Here is a 13,102-nt window from a genome sequence, read left to right as displayed (position 1 = left end):
CACGTGCACCTTCGGGGTCTCTGGAGACAGTAACTACCAGCTAAGAGGTAAGAGCACTACGCTACATGATAGCGGCACCCTGATCCATATCAGCGATTTCTCGTTAACGTTTCACAGCGCATGGTCGCCCTCTTAACACACAGAAACTTGCTTTGCAGGACAATAATTGAAGCATACATACACAGCATTGAGAGCTACCAGTGTTCTGATGCCGATTTCTCATGTTTTTTTACAGCACACGGCTCGCGCTCTTAACAAACAGAAATTCGCTTTGCGAGTCCAGAATTGCAAAACATAGGTAAGATGCAATAGAGATTCTTTTATATACAAGGATTCTATAATAGCTAAATGTCAATCAGGATTCACTGTCCTTATCCATACTCTTACCTATTTGTGTTAGATCTTTTATTGGCAGCAATATACGTTAGTGTTTATGTCGAATGGACTGTCAGTACATGTGGTGTAAATTGCAATAATGATCACTTTAGGAATAATTTGCTAACTTAGGTCACTTTTTATATATTTTTCTCTTTCCTTCATTCCGTGATTCTGATAATACATGTGGCAACATGAACACACGTGTGTATACTTTCCATACATTTCTTAATTATGGAAAATACCTGCTCATGTATGCATACATAATACTATGACAACAACAATTTGGTTTCATTTATCTCCACTGTTCGTTTACTTTGGGTTTTGGCAATGGGGGACTGTGAACTGGTATAAATGGGCCCTATGTATATATAAAAAAAGATTATTACTTTGATGGTTAATGAATCAAATTTGGCAATATTATACTGATCACTTATGAATATGTGACTAATGAATTCTATGAACATGTTGCATGGTGTTATGAACAGTCTGCAAAATTCTTGGTACACCCGTGTGAATTATTGTTTCTATGAATTGTTGGGTACTATCTAAATTGGTCAATTTGTTATAAAGGTACTAATTAGCATGAGCTGGCCCCGAGGAAGGATATCAAACCGAAATGCATAGGCCAAATACAGCTCATCTAGTGCATCTGCCTCAACATTGACTTCAACTTGTTGAACTTTAATGTGAAAATAAATAAGCATACTTTTGAACAAAAACCACCTCGAATGGAGATCGGTTTTTGAACCAGTCATTCGATTAACCGCAGAAAGAGAATTTTACCACAATCATGGTATCTGGGAGTACAGCCCACAATGCTGGCTTCACGCCTAAGGTCCTTTTTCTTTTACCCAGCCACCAGCGTCACCCAACTTCTATCCTTTAGCCTCCAGTAAATGACTTTATCACAGGCCTCTTAATTGTGTCACAAGCGACATGCTTACGCATTGGAGACCTCTGACATGTGCTAAACAAGAAATGGCGAGGATGTGTAGGGTACCGCAATGGCCAACAGCAGAGAAATGGCTAGAATGCCTCATTTAAAGACATGTGACTATCTGGGAAAAGTTGCCCGAGCTCGGTCGTCTCTGGATGTTTCTTTCTCCACCTGGATCCCACCGGTTTTTCTCTTCCCCAGATCGATTGAGTGTCCAGTGCCCACATTATGTTTGATACTGAATTGTAAAAACAAAAAGGTGATGGCTGGAAGGTATAACTAAATTTTAACCTCTCGCATTGCTCTGGGCAACCCTCCAGACCATCATTCTTCGCCTGCCAAGCCTTTACAAAAGGGGAAAGACCATGTGGAAATCAGGCTTGGTCCCACCCCAAAAGGGGCAGTCTGCTCAAACTGCTCGCTCACATCCCATACTGAATTGTACCCAAGTAATTTTCCTTTATATTTACTGTTTATTGTTCTTGGAACTTTATCAGGTCTTAACATTTCATACATTTTTACATTTCTATTGGATTTTTGTATATGATGTTGTTTAATCGCTGGTTAATGGAATTTGTATATTTCGAATAAACATGTTGATTGATTATGTTTGGCTGTAGATCTCAAATCCAAGCCATGAAATAGTTGTCTCTGTATTTAGAGCTCTCACCAACTGGTCAATTTTACCAATCTCCTAAAATGCACGGGAGGGGAGTGTGTGCATTTGCACTCATGTCCAAAAAGTCCCGTTGTGTGCAATTTTTGCCATTTCCAAAATGGAGTTTAAACGTGAACAGAATAATAGTGTTTACTCTTCACTTTTCCAATCCGTTTGAAAAATGTATCTGACGCCTTTGCAGGCAACCTTTACAATGGAATCCTTTGGAATCTGCTTGTTATTACTGCATGCAAAAGTCCGGAGGGATCCATAGGAATCCTTCAGTTTTCCGTCAGCATAAAAATAAAGCGCGTGGAAAACCAGAGTGCTTCTTGAAGGCTGAGCATGAGAGCAGTACGGAAACTTGTATCCGTTTGGTGCCCCCACCCCACCTTCAAATTGATTGAAAATCTCACAGATCCTTTAAGTGAAGAATAAAGTGCATACACCTTTTACACTCCATTTTAACAATCTGGGGGACTATAAAAAGACACCTTCATGTCTTTTAGTGGTTGTATGCATAAGTATATAGTGTTTTCCTATATCAAAATAAAGGTCTTAAACAAAAAAGTTAGACAACATCATAGTTTCGGCTGAAGTACTGGAAGTGGTAATTCTTCTTTCATATTCATATATGGTTACCACCACCTAAACTGGAGATAAGTATGATAAATTGTGAGTAGTGTTAAAGCGGTGTTGTGAATATAGCCCTTTAGAGAGTCTATGGACTTCATTACCGTTTGGCGGACTTGGCTCTCTTGGGAAGTCTGCTTGTGCTATCCTCCCATTTTTGGAGGCGATGTAGAGGAAAAACCATCAGCCAAGTCCTGGGGATTTTTCCTCCACTTTTCCCACCAAACTTAGAATATGGCATGTGATGAAATGACTACTGCTCTGTGGGAGTACAGAGATGACTGGCAGCTAAACTGCCTGCACAGGTCTGCACTACTTCTGAACCAGCAGTGACACCAGTCATGAAGGTAAAGCTGATGCAGCCTGACAGACTTATCTACTTCCTCTTGTGCGACAACGCAGGCCAGGGGCAGGCTAGACCCTGCTGGAGGAGTGTGAGGTTAGCGGTCAAGTTGGGTGAAAGCGAGATTCAATCGGGTTGATGTGCTGCTTGGATTGTTGCAAGTTGGATGCTTTCAAGCGGTAAACTGGTGCTCAACTCGAGGTTTGCAGGGATCTTCACTGGTGCAAGATGGCGTTGAGATAGCTCGAAGATAATGGTAAGCAGCCTGAAGTTTGCTGAGTACCAAAAGCAGCAGTGCAGGACCCATTCAAAGGGAATTGGACTGGCACCTACAGAGTTTCCTTCAGATCCAGCCATAGATGCCTTCTGTCATCACTTCCCTGGCAGAGAACTTTTGAATTGACTGCACTCCCAACAGAGGTCAACAGCTCCATTCTTCTTGTTCTTCTTAGAGTCCAGGAACAAATTAATATGTGAGGGGTGCCCCTGTCCTTAAGAGAAAAAATGCCAAAGAAGGGGAATTGGTCCAAAGCGATCCTTAGGTAAGGGATACAATGGCCATTGTTGTAGCATTTGTCCTTTGCCACATGACATCCCTCCCCGATTGCAATGCTTGATGGAAATGGAGTGTGTATGAAAAACAAAGAGAGCCCTAACAGAAAGCCTGATGATGGAACCCCTCTCCAGGCCTACCTTCCCTCTCTGGCAGAATTTAAATTGCAACCTCTGCTTGCAGTGACTTTGTATTCCAATTGCTATCACAGATTCACAAGTGACATTTGAACCTGCTCTATGCCACAGCTGAGATGGTGATGCCATCTCAGTAGACTGGTTACAGTGAGGCATCTGTGTGCACTGTAATTTTGATATGGAACATCTTGAAAGGTAGGTCTGATCAGTAGACCTCCCTTTCAGAAACAGGATTGCCTGCATTATTTTATATTAATAAAGACAACAAAGCTAGGGTTTTCAGACTTGCACTAAATGGCATTCTGTCTCATGGTTGTGCAGGAAAAATTGCAGTAATTCTCTTACCACCACTTTTTACTGCACCGCCATACCTCAGAACCTTTGTATTTGATAGGTTGCAGACTAGGATGCATTCTAAAAACATAAAGAACGTGGCAAGTAGCAAAGGCCAAGAGAGAAATGCAAGGACAAGAAGGCTATGACACCATGGGCCTCATTCTGAGTGGGGAACAGTAAAAAAGTGGTCGTAAAGGAATTACTGTCACTTTTCCCACTTCGCCAAACTCTGAGTTTGGTCTGGAGGTAAATCCCCCACCTCAATGCCAATAGATCTATAGAATTACCGCAGGCAGAATTTCCACCAGTGGTAATGCCACTGAAATACCCATGAGTCTTGTAATTCTCTGGTAAATCCGTGGAACCAAGTGTCAGTAAGGGTAATTCAGTTTAGTGATAGTTTGGCAGTAATTCCACCAAACTACCGCCAGACTTGGAATGAGGACCCATGTTTCTCCACTGTGCAGTACAATATATTTAATGATAATAGTGTCTCCCCAGATTTTATCTTTCACCCTGTGGTGTCCACAGAGTTGGTGGCAGGCACGATATTGTCCCTAGACCTGCAAGGATTGGTGGTGTCAGGAAAGAGAGTGGTTGTACTAGGGACAGATCGTGATGGGTGCGAGTGGCGTACAGTGCTTTGCATTGACCCCACTGTACCTCTGAAGGAGGTGACGGATGCAGAATTGTTTGGAGGTAATAATATGGATAGAGAGATAATACTAGAGATTTGTATCCCCTGCAAAATTCACGTGCAGTACCAAAGAATGCAATGTCCCCCGATGGCCGTTTTGGCCCCCCCCCTTAATTGACGTAGACTTAAACTATGTACGTGAGCGGCTGTGGACCACCAAGCCACACGATACTGGGCTCTTACAGTAAATAACCCCTGTACACATAGCATTAAAAGCAGGGGCAGTGATACCCCAGTTGAAACAGTACCCTCTATTAAGAGATTCAGAGGATGGAATTAGACACACGATACAGGCCCTGTTCGATCAAGGTATAATAGTGCCATCCACATCTCTGTGCAACACGGCTCTCTAACCTTTGAAAAAATCAATGGGGGGCAATAGGAGGATGATCCAGGATTTACACCCCCTAAACGATGTGGTACAGAAGGAATTTCCTGTGGTCCCTAACTGCACCACCATTCTATGTAGTATCACCGAGGAGATGATCCACTTCACAGTGGTTGACCTGAAAAACACCTTCTTTTTCGATACCTTTACAACCGGATTCGCAGCATCTTACAGAGTTTACCCATGGTGGAATGCGCTTTGAACACACTTGTTTGCCTCAGGGGTACTGCGAGAGCCCAAGCATTTTTAACAGAATATTGCATGCTGATATAGGAACGTACGTGGATGATTTACTTGCATGTAGCGACAGTGAGCACCACTGCCGGAGAGACACTATCACACTCTTGCAACTACTGGCCCGTACGGGTACAAGGTTGGCATGGCTAAACTACAGTACTGCCAGCAAGAAAAGCTGTATCTAGGCCAATTAATATCAGCAAATAGCAAAAGGATCATACTATATCATGCAGCATCTGTCTGCGCACCCCCTGACCCACCACAATGAAACAGATACAGGAAGGACCCAGGCTACCCCTCCCTCTCGACACCTACTGGTGTTTTTCACACCACATTTGACAGATTTTGCAATTTGATCTGTGCTTTCATTCTGTAGATCACCACTATTTCGTTATACAACAGGATGCTTTATTTTTTTCATATATTACATTTTAAAAAACCTACTTGAGGCTGTTGATATACTTTGCATGTGTTACCAAGTTAGACCAACAGTTTTCCTGTTGCCCACATTGGTTCGTCATATTATACAGTCATATCACGTAACTGTGGTTTGTCAAAAACATAGTGAGAGGGTTAGTACTTCAAGTGACTTAAAGTGTAGCTTTTATAACAATACACATATCAAGTCGGCACATTTCGTGTTTTCAGCATGAACAAAAATCACTACTGTTGTTGTAGTTGTTATTCTTATACTTTCCTCAGGACTGGTAGAAAGGAAGGGGGTTCTGATTGATGTCTTGCTCAGCCGAACCATTCTTGGCTAGGTAATATATCTAAAAATTAAAAGTGTTAAAATTAGAACTTGGTGTATCTACGTGTGTGTTTGAATCCATTAGAAATGTGAAAGTCAATCATACCTGCGCTTATTTCTTCGGTGTCTAGGGTCAATATTCTTTCTCTTTTATCAGGTGCCTTGAGTGCGCCGTAATTTATGTCTCATCTACAATGACTGGAAAGCCTGTTTTATTCCCATTTCTTCATCTCTGTAAGACATGGTGACACAGCTTAGTAGGTTACTGTGTAACACACATTAAGATAACAGAACATGTGGAAATTACTAAGGGAAACACCCTATGTGTAATATCTATCGTACTTCTAGAGTATTTACGTTAACTGGGCTATGCTGCTATATTTAGATTGTGTTCTAGGTTATGCTTCATTGCTTGTTTTTTGCTTGGGCAATCTGAGTCTTTGTGCCTGATTCAGGCTGGCGCCCTGTACGGCGCAGTTTGTTTCGAGGAGCCATATTACCAAATAATATATGCAATGCAAACGAAAAGTCTGTAGGGTTACGCTCATTCTTACGCTCTTTTAACTGTACTTTGTAGACGCTTACCTATTACAGCAGTCTGGATCTGCGAGGAGCTGTAGACGCTGTTGGATTGTGTCCATACACTGCACATGCGTACTGGCGGACACTGTGTCCATGACTTGTTTAATACTGATTGGATGTTATTTGTTTAGCGCGTAGCTAGGCAACGGCACGTAGCTGTTGCTCATGTGCATTTCTTGTTCAGAGGCTCTGTGACTTGTGAACATTTGATTGGATACATGTACGGAGTGTGCGTGTTTTCCTAGGTGACGCTGTTGATATTGCTAAAATGGAATCTATCTTTGGCGTGATACGCTATGTGTTTGCATTGTAACATACTACATACTATCGGCTAACGAAACTCCAAATGATGGTGTGATTACCCCTCCTGTGTTGCAAATTTAGGGGCGGGGGGCCCAAGTTCGGGGGGAGAGACAAGGGGCACAATGTTAAGGTGATACACTGTTAGACTCCACCAGTACCTTTACACAAATATTACTTTTGTTATTGCACATAGAGTGGATATGACAAATATCAGAACTTCATGTAGAAACAGCCCACAGATTTTATTTGTAACAGACAATTTTGTACAATGGTTGATTTCGTGCCATCTTATTCACATGTTGTAATTAAAAACAGATATTATACTTACATCTTTAGTATGTTGATATGAATGTGTGGTTAAATGCGCCACTCATTGGTTGGGGTATGGGACGTGCTTTATTCTAATTGGGGTGGAGCGGTATCTGGTTAATTGTCTGGCCTTCATTTCTTAGAATAATAAATTCCACCCTATGGATACTTTGAGTCCATTTATGATTGTATCCAAATGGTGGATCCATTTCTGTTCAAGTTTTCTCAATGCCAGGTCACGGGACCCCCTCTGGTTTTTGCACTGACTGTTTGAATAATAAACCAGAGGAGTTCCATGTGCTTATGTCTCAATTTCACAAACTAAGCCACCATTGCTTTGTCCTCTATTGAGTTCTTTAGGCAGGATCTGTGTTCGAAGATCCGCTGTCTGATCTTGTGCATACTCTTACCTATGTACAGTAAGTTACATGGACATTTTATCGCGTAAATGCTCCATTTGGTTAGGCAGTTTGTGAAGGTTTTGTGTTTCCACATCATTCCGTTTAGGGAGATTTCTTTTTGATCCTGGGTTAGACTACATACTGAACATTTCCTGCATCGGAAGTGTCCAATAACCGGTGGGAGGTTCCACAGATTAGTTTGATTTCCTCTTTGGGTTACAAGCATGGGATATGTGTGGACCAATCGGTCTTTTAGGTTCTGGCTCCTCTTAAAGGCTGATCTCGTATTTTCCGGAAGAAAGGTATCTGTTTGTAGAAGATTCCAGTTACTTAGGATGACTCTTCTGATGTCATTGCTGACTGGCATGAATGTGGTGACGCATGTCATTTTTTTCTTTTTGTTCTTCCCTTTGGTATTTTGTTAAACATCTCTCTCTGTTGTTCCTTGCTGTCTTTCGTGCCTTTTGGATGATTTGATATGGGTAACCTAACGTAAACAGCAGCAGTTCGGAATCAACGAGCAGTGGCCTCTCAACAGCAGGAGGAGGAAAACAGAGAAGTCTGTTTTTTCAAGAATGGGGCAAACAAAGGAGACCACACCAGCAGAGAAACCACGGCATGAAAACACTGCAGTGGGAACCTCAACCACAGAAGCAAACCTGCTGATAACTACAATCCCACCCCAGAATACATCAGTGTACTAAGTAAAGGATTGAGCTTTGTACCCAAAAACAAGGGAGACCGCTTCACCACGGAAGTAGAAGTGAGAATATTCTTTAGGATCATACGCCTACGTTACTTTTTCCGTAACTCATCACAAGACAAGCCTAGGGACCCTACCACAAATGGACTAAAACCTAAGTCTGCTTTCACACCATTGACTTTGATGGTGTGCCCAGAAATTCTATCATTTGAAAATAAAATTTTAAGAGAAATTGACTCCATCTTTAAGACAAAAAACCATTATAGAGACAACCTCACGAGACAAGAGAGAATGGCCTTAAAAAATGTGGAAAACCATGAACAGTTCCTAGTAAAACCAGCTGACAAAGGAGACGGAATAGTGCTGTGGGGCAAACAACTGTATGAAGAACAACTACAAAAACAACTGAATGATGTATGCTTCTATAAGAAATTAGATGTAAATCCAACCACACGCATTGCAGAAGAGATAAAGAGCTTGATTTTATTTGCAGAAACAAAAGGATGAGAAGTCATTGCTCATCAAGGAACACTCTGTGACCCCTTCCTTTTATTGTATCCCAAAGATACATGAACATGAGACTAGACCTCCAGGAAGGCCGATAGTATCAGGGATGGCTCACTCCTCGAGCCCCTATCCATATACACAGATGGATTTCTATGCCCTTTTGTCAACCAATGAAGTCTTTCATTCAAGATACGACAGCAATGATCCACCATCTAGCCAACATCAAACTACAATACAACAACATCCTAGTCACCTTTGATGTCGAAGCGCTCTATACAAGCATCCCACAGAGCGAAAGTATAGATGTACTCAAGATCTACTTAGCTAGAAGAACAGACCAGTCAACTCCTACATCATTTATTCAAGAGTGCATCCGCTTAGCACTAACATAAAATGTCTTCATGTACCAGGGACAATATTATCAGCAAATACGTGGTACATGTATGGGATCAACTTTCGCACCAGATGTGGGGTGTGTGCGATGTGCTAAGGTCCGATATCGGCACACATTTTTTCAATGGGCTCTTCAAAGAGATCACAGCACTACTTGGCATTAAGCACCAGACTTGTTCAATTTATCACCCCCAGTCCAACAGCATAGTGGAGAGAGTCAATGGCCTTCTCAAAAACAAACTATCTAAGCTTTGCTTCACATTGAAAAAGAACAGGGCTCACTGCTTACCCATGACCCTCTTCAGTTTATGCACACAACCCAGCAAAGACCACCATTTATCATCCCATGAAGTGGTTACTGGTCGGGGCATGAATATGCCCATATCCCCTGCCAGGAGGGCATCAAATGCCCATAGATAGGCAGCGGTTTTAGGTGAAGAATTTAAAGAGTATCTGACAACCCACAATTAAATGTGTCTCCCGACAGATTGCACTGTCCCCCAACAAGAGGACACGCGGACACTGCAGACACAACAGTGACTGACTCCCTGCCCACCCAGCCGCTGCTACCAGTAGGCATAGTCAAAGCACAGGGCATGCACTGCCAATCAGTATTTAGTGTGTTAGACATAGGCTGCAAACCCGGGGGGGATATCTGGTTAGGCTCAAGCGCTGATGAAGAGGCCCATGCTGCAGACTTCAACAGAAACCTCTCTTTGTTCTAAGATTGTTGTAAATATGATTGTTTTTAAAAGAATGTGCCTTGCATGGCCACGCGACAGTGCTAGGCCCCTTGGTGTACGTGTTATCACAAACAGGTCAAAGCAGTCCTCCGACCCCCACCCAGCTAACTGAGTTATGGCCCCTACAACTGCCCTGGTCCTGAGACCGCTGAATTCTAAGATACCAGTTGTCTCCAGACCACCAATCATAAACCAATCTGCCATAAAAGATCTGAGAGTATGGTCATCCCACCTTTATTTCATAATTACATGGTTTGTAATGCAAGGTACAGGGAGGGATACATTATAGTTCAAAGTGAGGGTGGACTCCTTGGAACTGGATGATGCGATCGGGAGTGAGTGAAACATGAGTGGGTCGGTGTGACCCTGAGACACCCCTGGTGCCAGTTTTCAAGCCTGCAAAGTGCACTGAATAATGATAGAGTACCACTGTTCACAAATACAGCTAATTCTTTCTTCAGCCTTGGTTCCTTGGAGACAATGAGCCCAGCAGAATCCACCTGATGAAAGACGGACGAACTGTGCTGGGACCAATGCAGTGGCATACCCTATGGAGCAGGCCGACCATGTATAGGGTCACACCAACAAGCCACGCGGGTTTCCGCGGTATACAATAACATCACCTATGACGCTGTATCTCATTTTAAGCTTCTGCTTGTATACTTTTTGGCAGAACGTTCCATGACTGCAGAGTTCTTTGCTGATAATCTATTTTTGTAGAAATAAATACTTGTTATCCATGCAAGAGATTCTTGGGCCTTTTTCCCTAGTGGGATGTATTTTTTCTGGTGTGAGTGTAATGGGGCATGCATTCTTTGTCCTGTAATTGGACATCCTTGGCTGACCAAGTTCGACTTTCAAGGCATATGTTAAAACACATAGGGCCCAATTCATGGAAATATCTGTGCGGTCAAGAGGGTACTGCCGTGTGCAACTGTGCGCAAATCCGCCTTCGTTGATTCATGGAACTGAATGCGCAGTACTTTCCCTGGACTTGCATGGAGCTTGCCCTGGCTCAGCACAAATGTACGAGCCGTCGAGGGCCTTGCCCTATACTCCGAGCATTGCTTGGGCATGGCCTGCGCAGAGGGCTGGGAAGGGGGCGGAACACCAAAAATGGGGAAGAACTTGTGAAAAAGTGAGCCCACTATTGCGCGGCACGAGATGTATTCATGGATTAGATCGCACAAAGTCTCGGCTGGGAAATGGCCACCAAGTCCTTCAAACGATCTGCCTCCCGAAGGTAAGTACAATTGCACGTAGGTAGGGTTGCATGTTGGATTTCAGGGTGCATGTACTCAATAGGGGTTCCGATGTAACTTAGGGGTGTGCGTAAGCAGTCTAGCGGGGTGCAAGAACATTTTACATGGGTTTGCACGCAGATTTCCCGAGTTATTGCGAGTTACAATTTGTTATACGTATGTTGTCAGGGTGCCGGATACAGTAATGGGGGACCCTGCGTATGGTCCCCGAGTCGCATGCCGTGCTTACGGGGGATCCCACGCACTGTTTGAAGGGTGCGTGTATTCACACCGGGGGGTGTGCGAATCGCATGTCAGGGGCGTTCTGGGAGCGACCTGCGAATACGGTTACTTTGCGCTGTCAATTTCATGAATACGAGGGGGGCGCATTTTTCTTCTGCACACAGGCTCGCAGAGTGTCCTTCTCGACGCGCGGTCTTTGCAGGATTTCTGCGCCCATTTCCATGAATCAGGCCCATTGGTGCCTGTCCTTATTATGGACTAATTGATCTGTGGGTTCGACATGCCTTCCTGTTAATAGCCGTTTGAAAATGGAAATTTTCTGACATTTGGTAACCTTTTTTTAAAATGTACTGCCAATTAGTTTGTTTAGATTATGTATGCTGTTAAATTTTCATATTTTGTAATCACGTGGTCACTATTCACGCGTGAGTATGAAATCGCAAAGGTTGTTTTAAGCTGCTTTTGTTGCGTGTTGTGTCAGTGCACGTCCTTTAAGTAGAATACAAGTGCCCTTTAGTTCTCCTTCTTGTCGATTTGACCGCAGTGAATATCATGACATTTTCGTAACACTGCCGCTTCACATTAAAATGGCTAACAATGCACGGCGCATCCTCTTACCTGTGGCGGCCATCATGAACAAATATACCCGGGCCGTCGAAGCGTGACTACATTTTCTCCCGGTGAAATACACGCTGAGCGATGATGCTTGCACGTCGTTTTTTTTTTTTAAAAGAAATCAGCCCTTTCACATGTTACAGTCCTCTCTTTACGCGGCGTGGCAGCAATATTCGTTTTCAAAATGTACTGCAGAATAATTTACTGTGCATTCAAATAATTGCTTGCACATTGTAGGCGCTAGAGGGCAGTCGAACCCTTACAAACACGAAGGGACCAGACCTCAAATACAACACCACATCCAAAAGCAATGGAATTATACTTTTTTACACATTGGAAACATAAACTATCACTACAACAAAAGATATAAAACAGGTGGCCGTGCGTATCAGCATGTGAATGCTGGTAAAGGGATGACATTGAAGATTTTTTCGACGACGTACATTCACGTAATGTACAGGTTACCTATAGAATGAAAAACGTATGAATGCATCATCATTACACCTATTGTCAAGATAATAAGCTTCCTCATTTGTGCAGTTTTAAGTTGTGCATAATTCTCTCGTGATTTTATAGTATAGTGATTTTATAATATAGTGATTTTATGATAGAGCCTGTTAAAAATCAACGAACAGACAACTTCCCTTTATTCGCAGTATAACTTATCATATAATGGGGTCGAGCTGATGTTTACAAGAAAAGCGAGCATAGCCATCACTAGATATGGCACGGGATTATGGCTGTGATGTTATATTACATGGGATGGACTGGCCTGTAGGGAACTCTGGAGATTTCCCAGTAGGCCTCTAGACACCGCGCCTCTTTTGTGTGGTATTTCCAAATGTTCCCATAGGAAAAAGGGTTGGGCTTGCTGAACATGTGTAACATGGGGCCACTTTGAAAAATATTTCCCAGTCCACCCCAGTAAAATTACCGGCACTGGTATGGCTCACGTCTGCCAGTGACATGCCTTCTGTGGGCCTTGTGATGCCACACCGCACTGTCCCTGTTTCC

The 13,102-nt window shown here is 43.0% G+C and overlaps 1 long non-coding RNA gene across 1 annotated transcript; it reads right to left on the bottom strand.

The window, feature by feature from the left end:
* Nucleotides 1-5,805: 5,805 nt before the first annotated feature.
* Nucleotides 5,806-12,180, bottom strand: LOC138504848 (uncharacterized). Its single transcript, XR_011280009.1, has 3 exons — nucleotides 12,092-12,180; nucleotides 6,155-6,280; nucleotides 5,806-6,070 (listed from the first exon to the last, which is right to left on the bottom strand). It is a non-coding gene; the product is annotated as an uncharacterized lncRNA (long non-coding RNA).
* Nucleotides 12,181-13,102: the final 922 nt, after the last annotated feature.

Source organism: Ambystoma mexicanum, chromosome 11, assembly GCF_040938575.1.
Source record: "Ambystoma mexicanum isolate Mex_15411 chromosome 11, UKY_AmexF1_1, whole genome shotgun sequence".
Classification (NCBI taxonomy): Eukaryota; Metazoa; Chordata; class Amphibia; order Caudata; family Ambystomatidae; genus Ambystoma; species Ambystoma mexicanum.
This window is presented reverse-complemented; position numbering and strand designations above follow the sequence as displayed.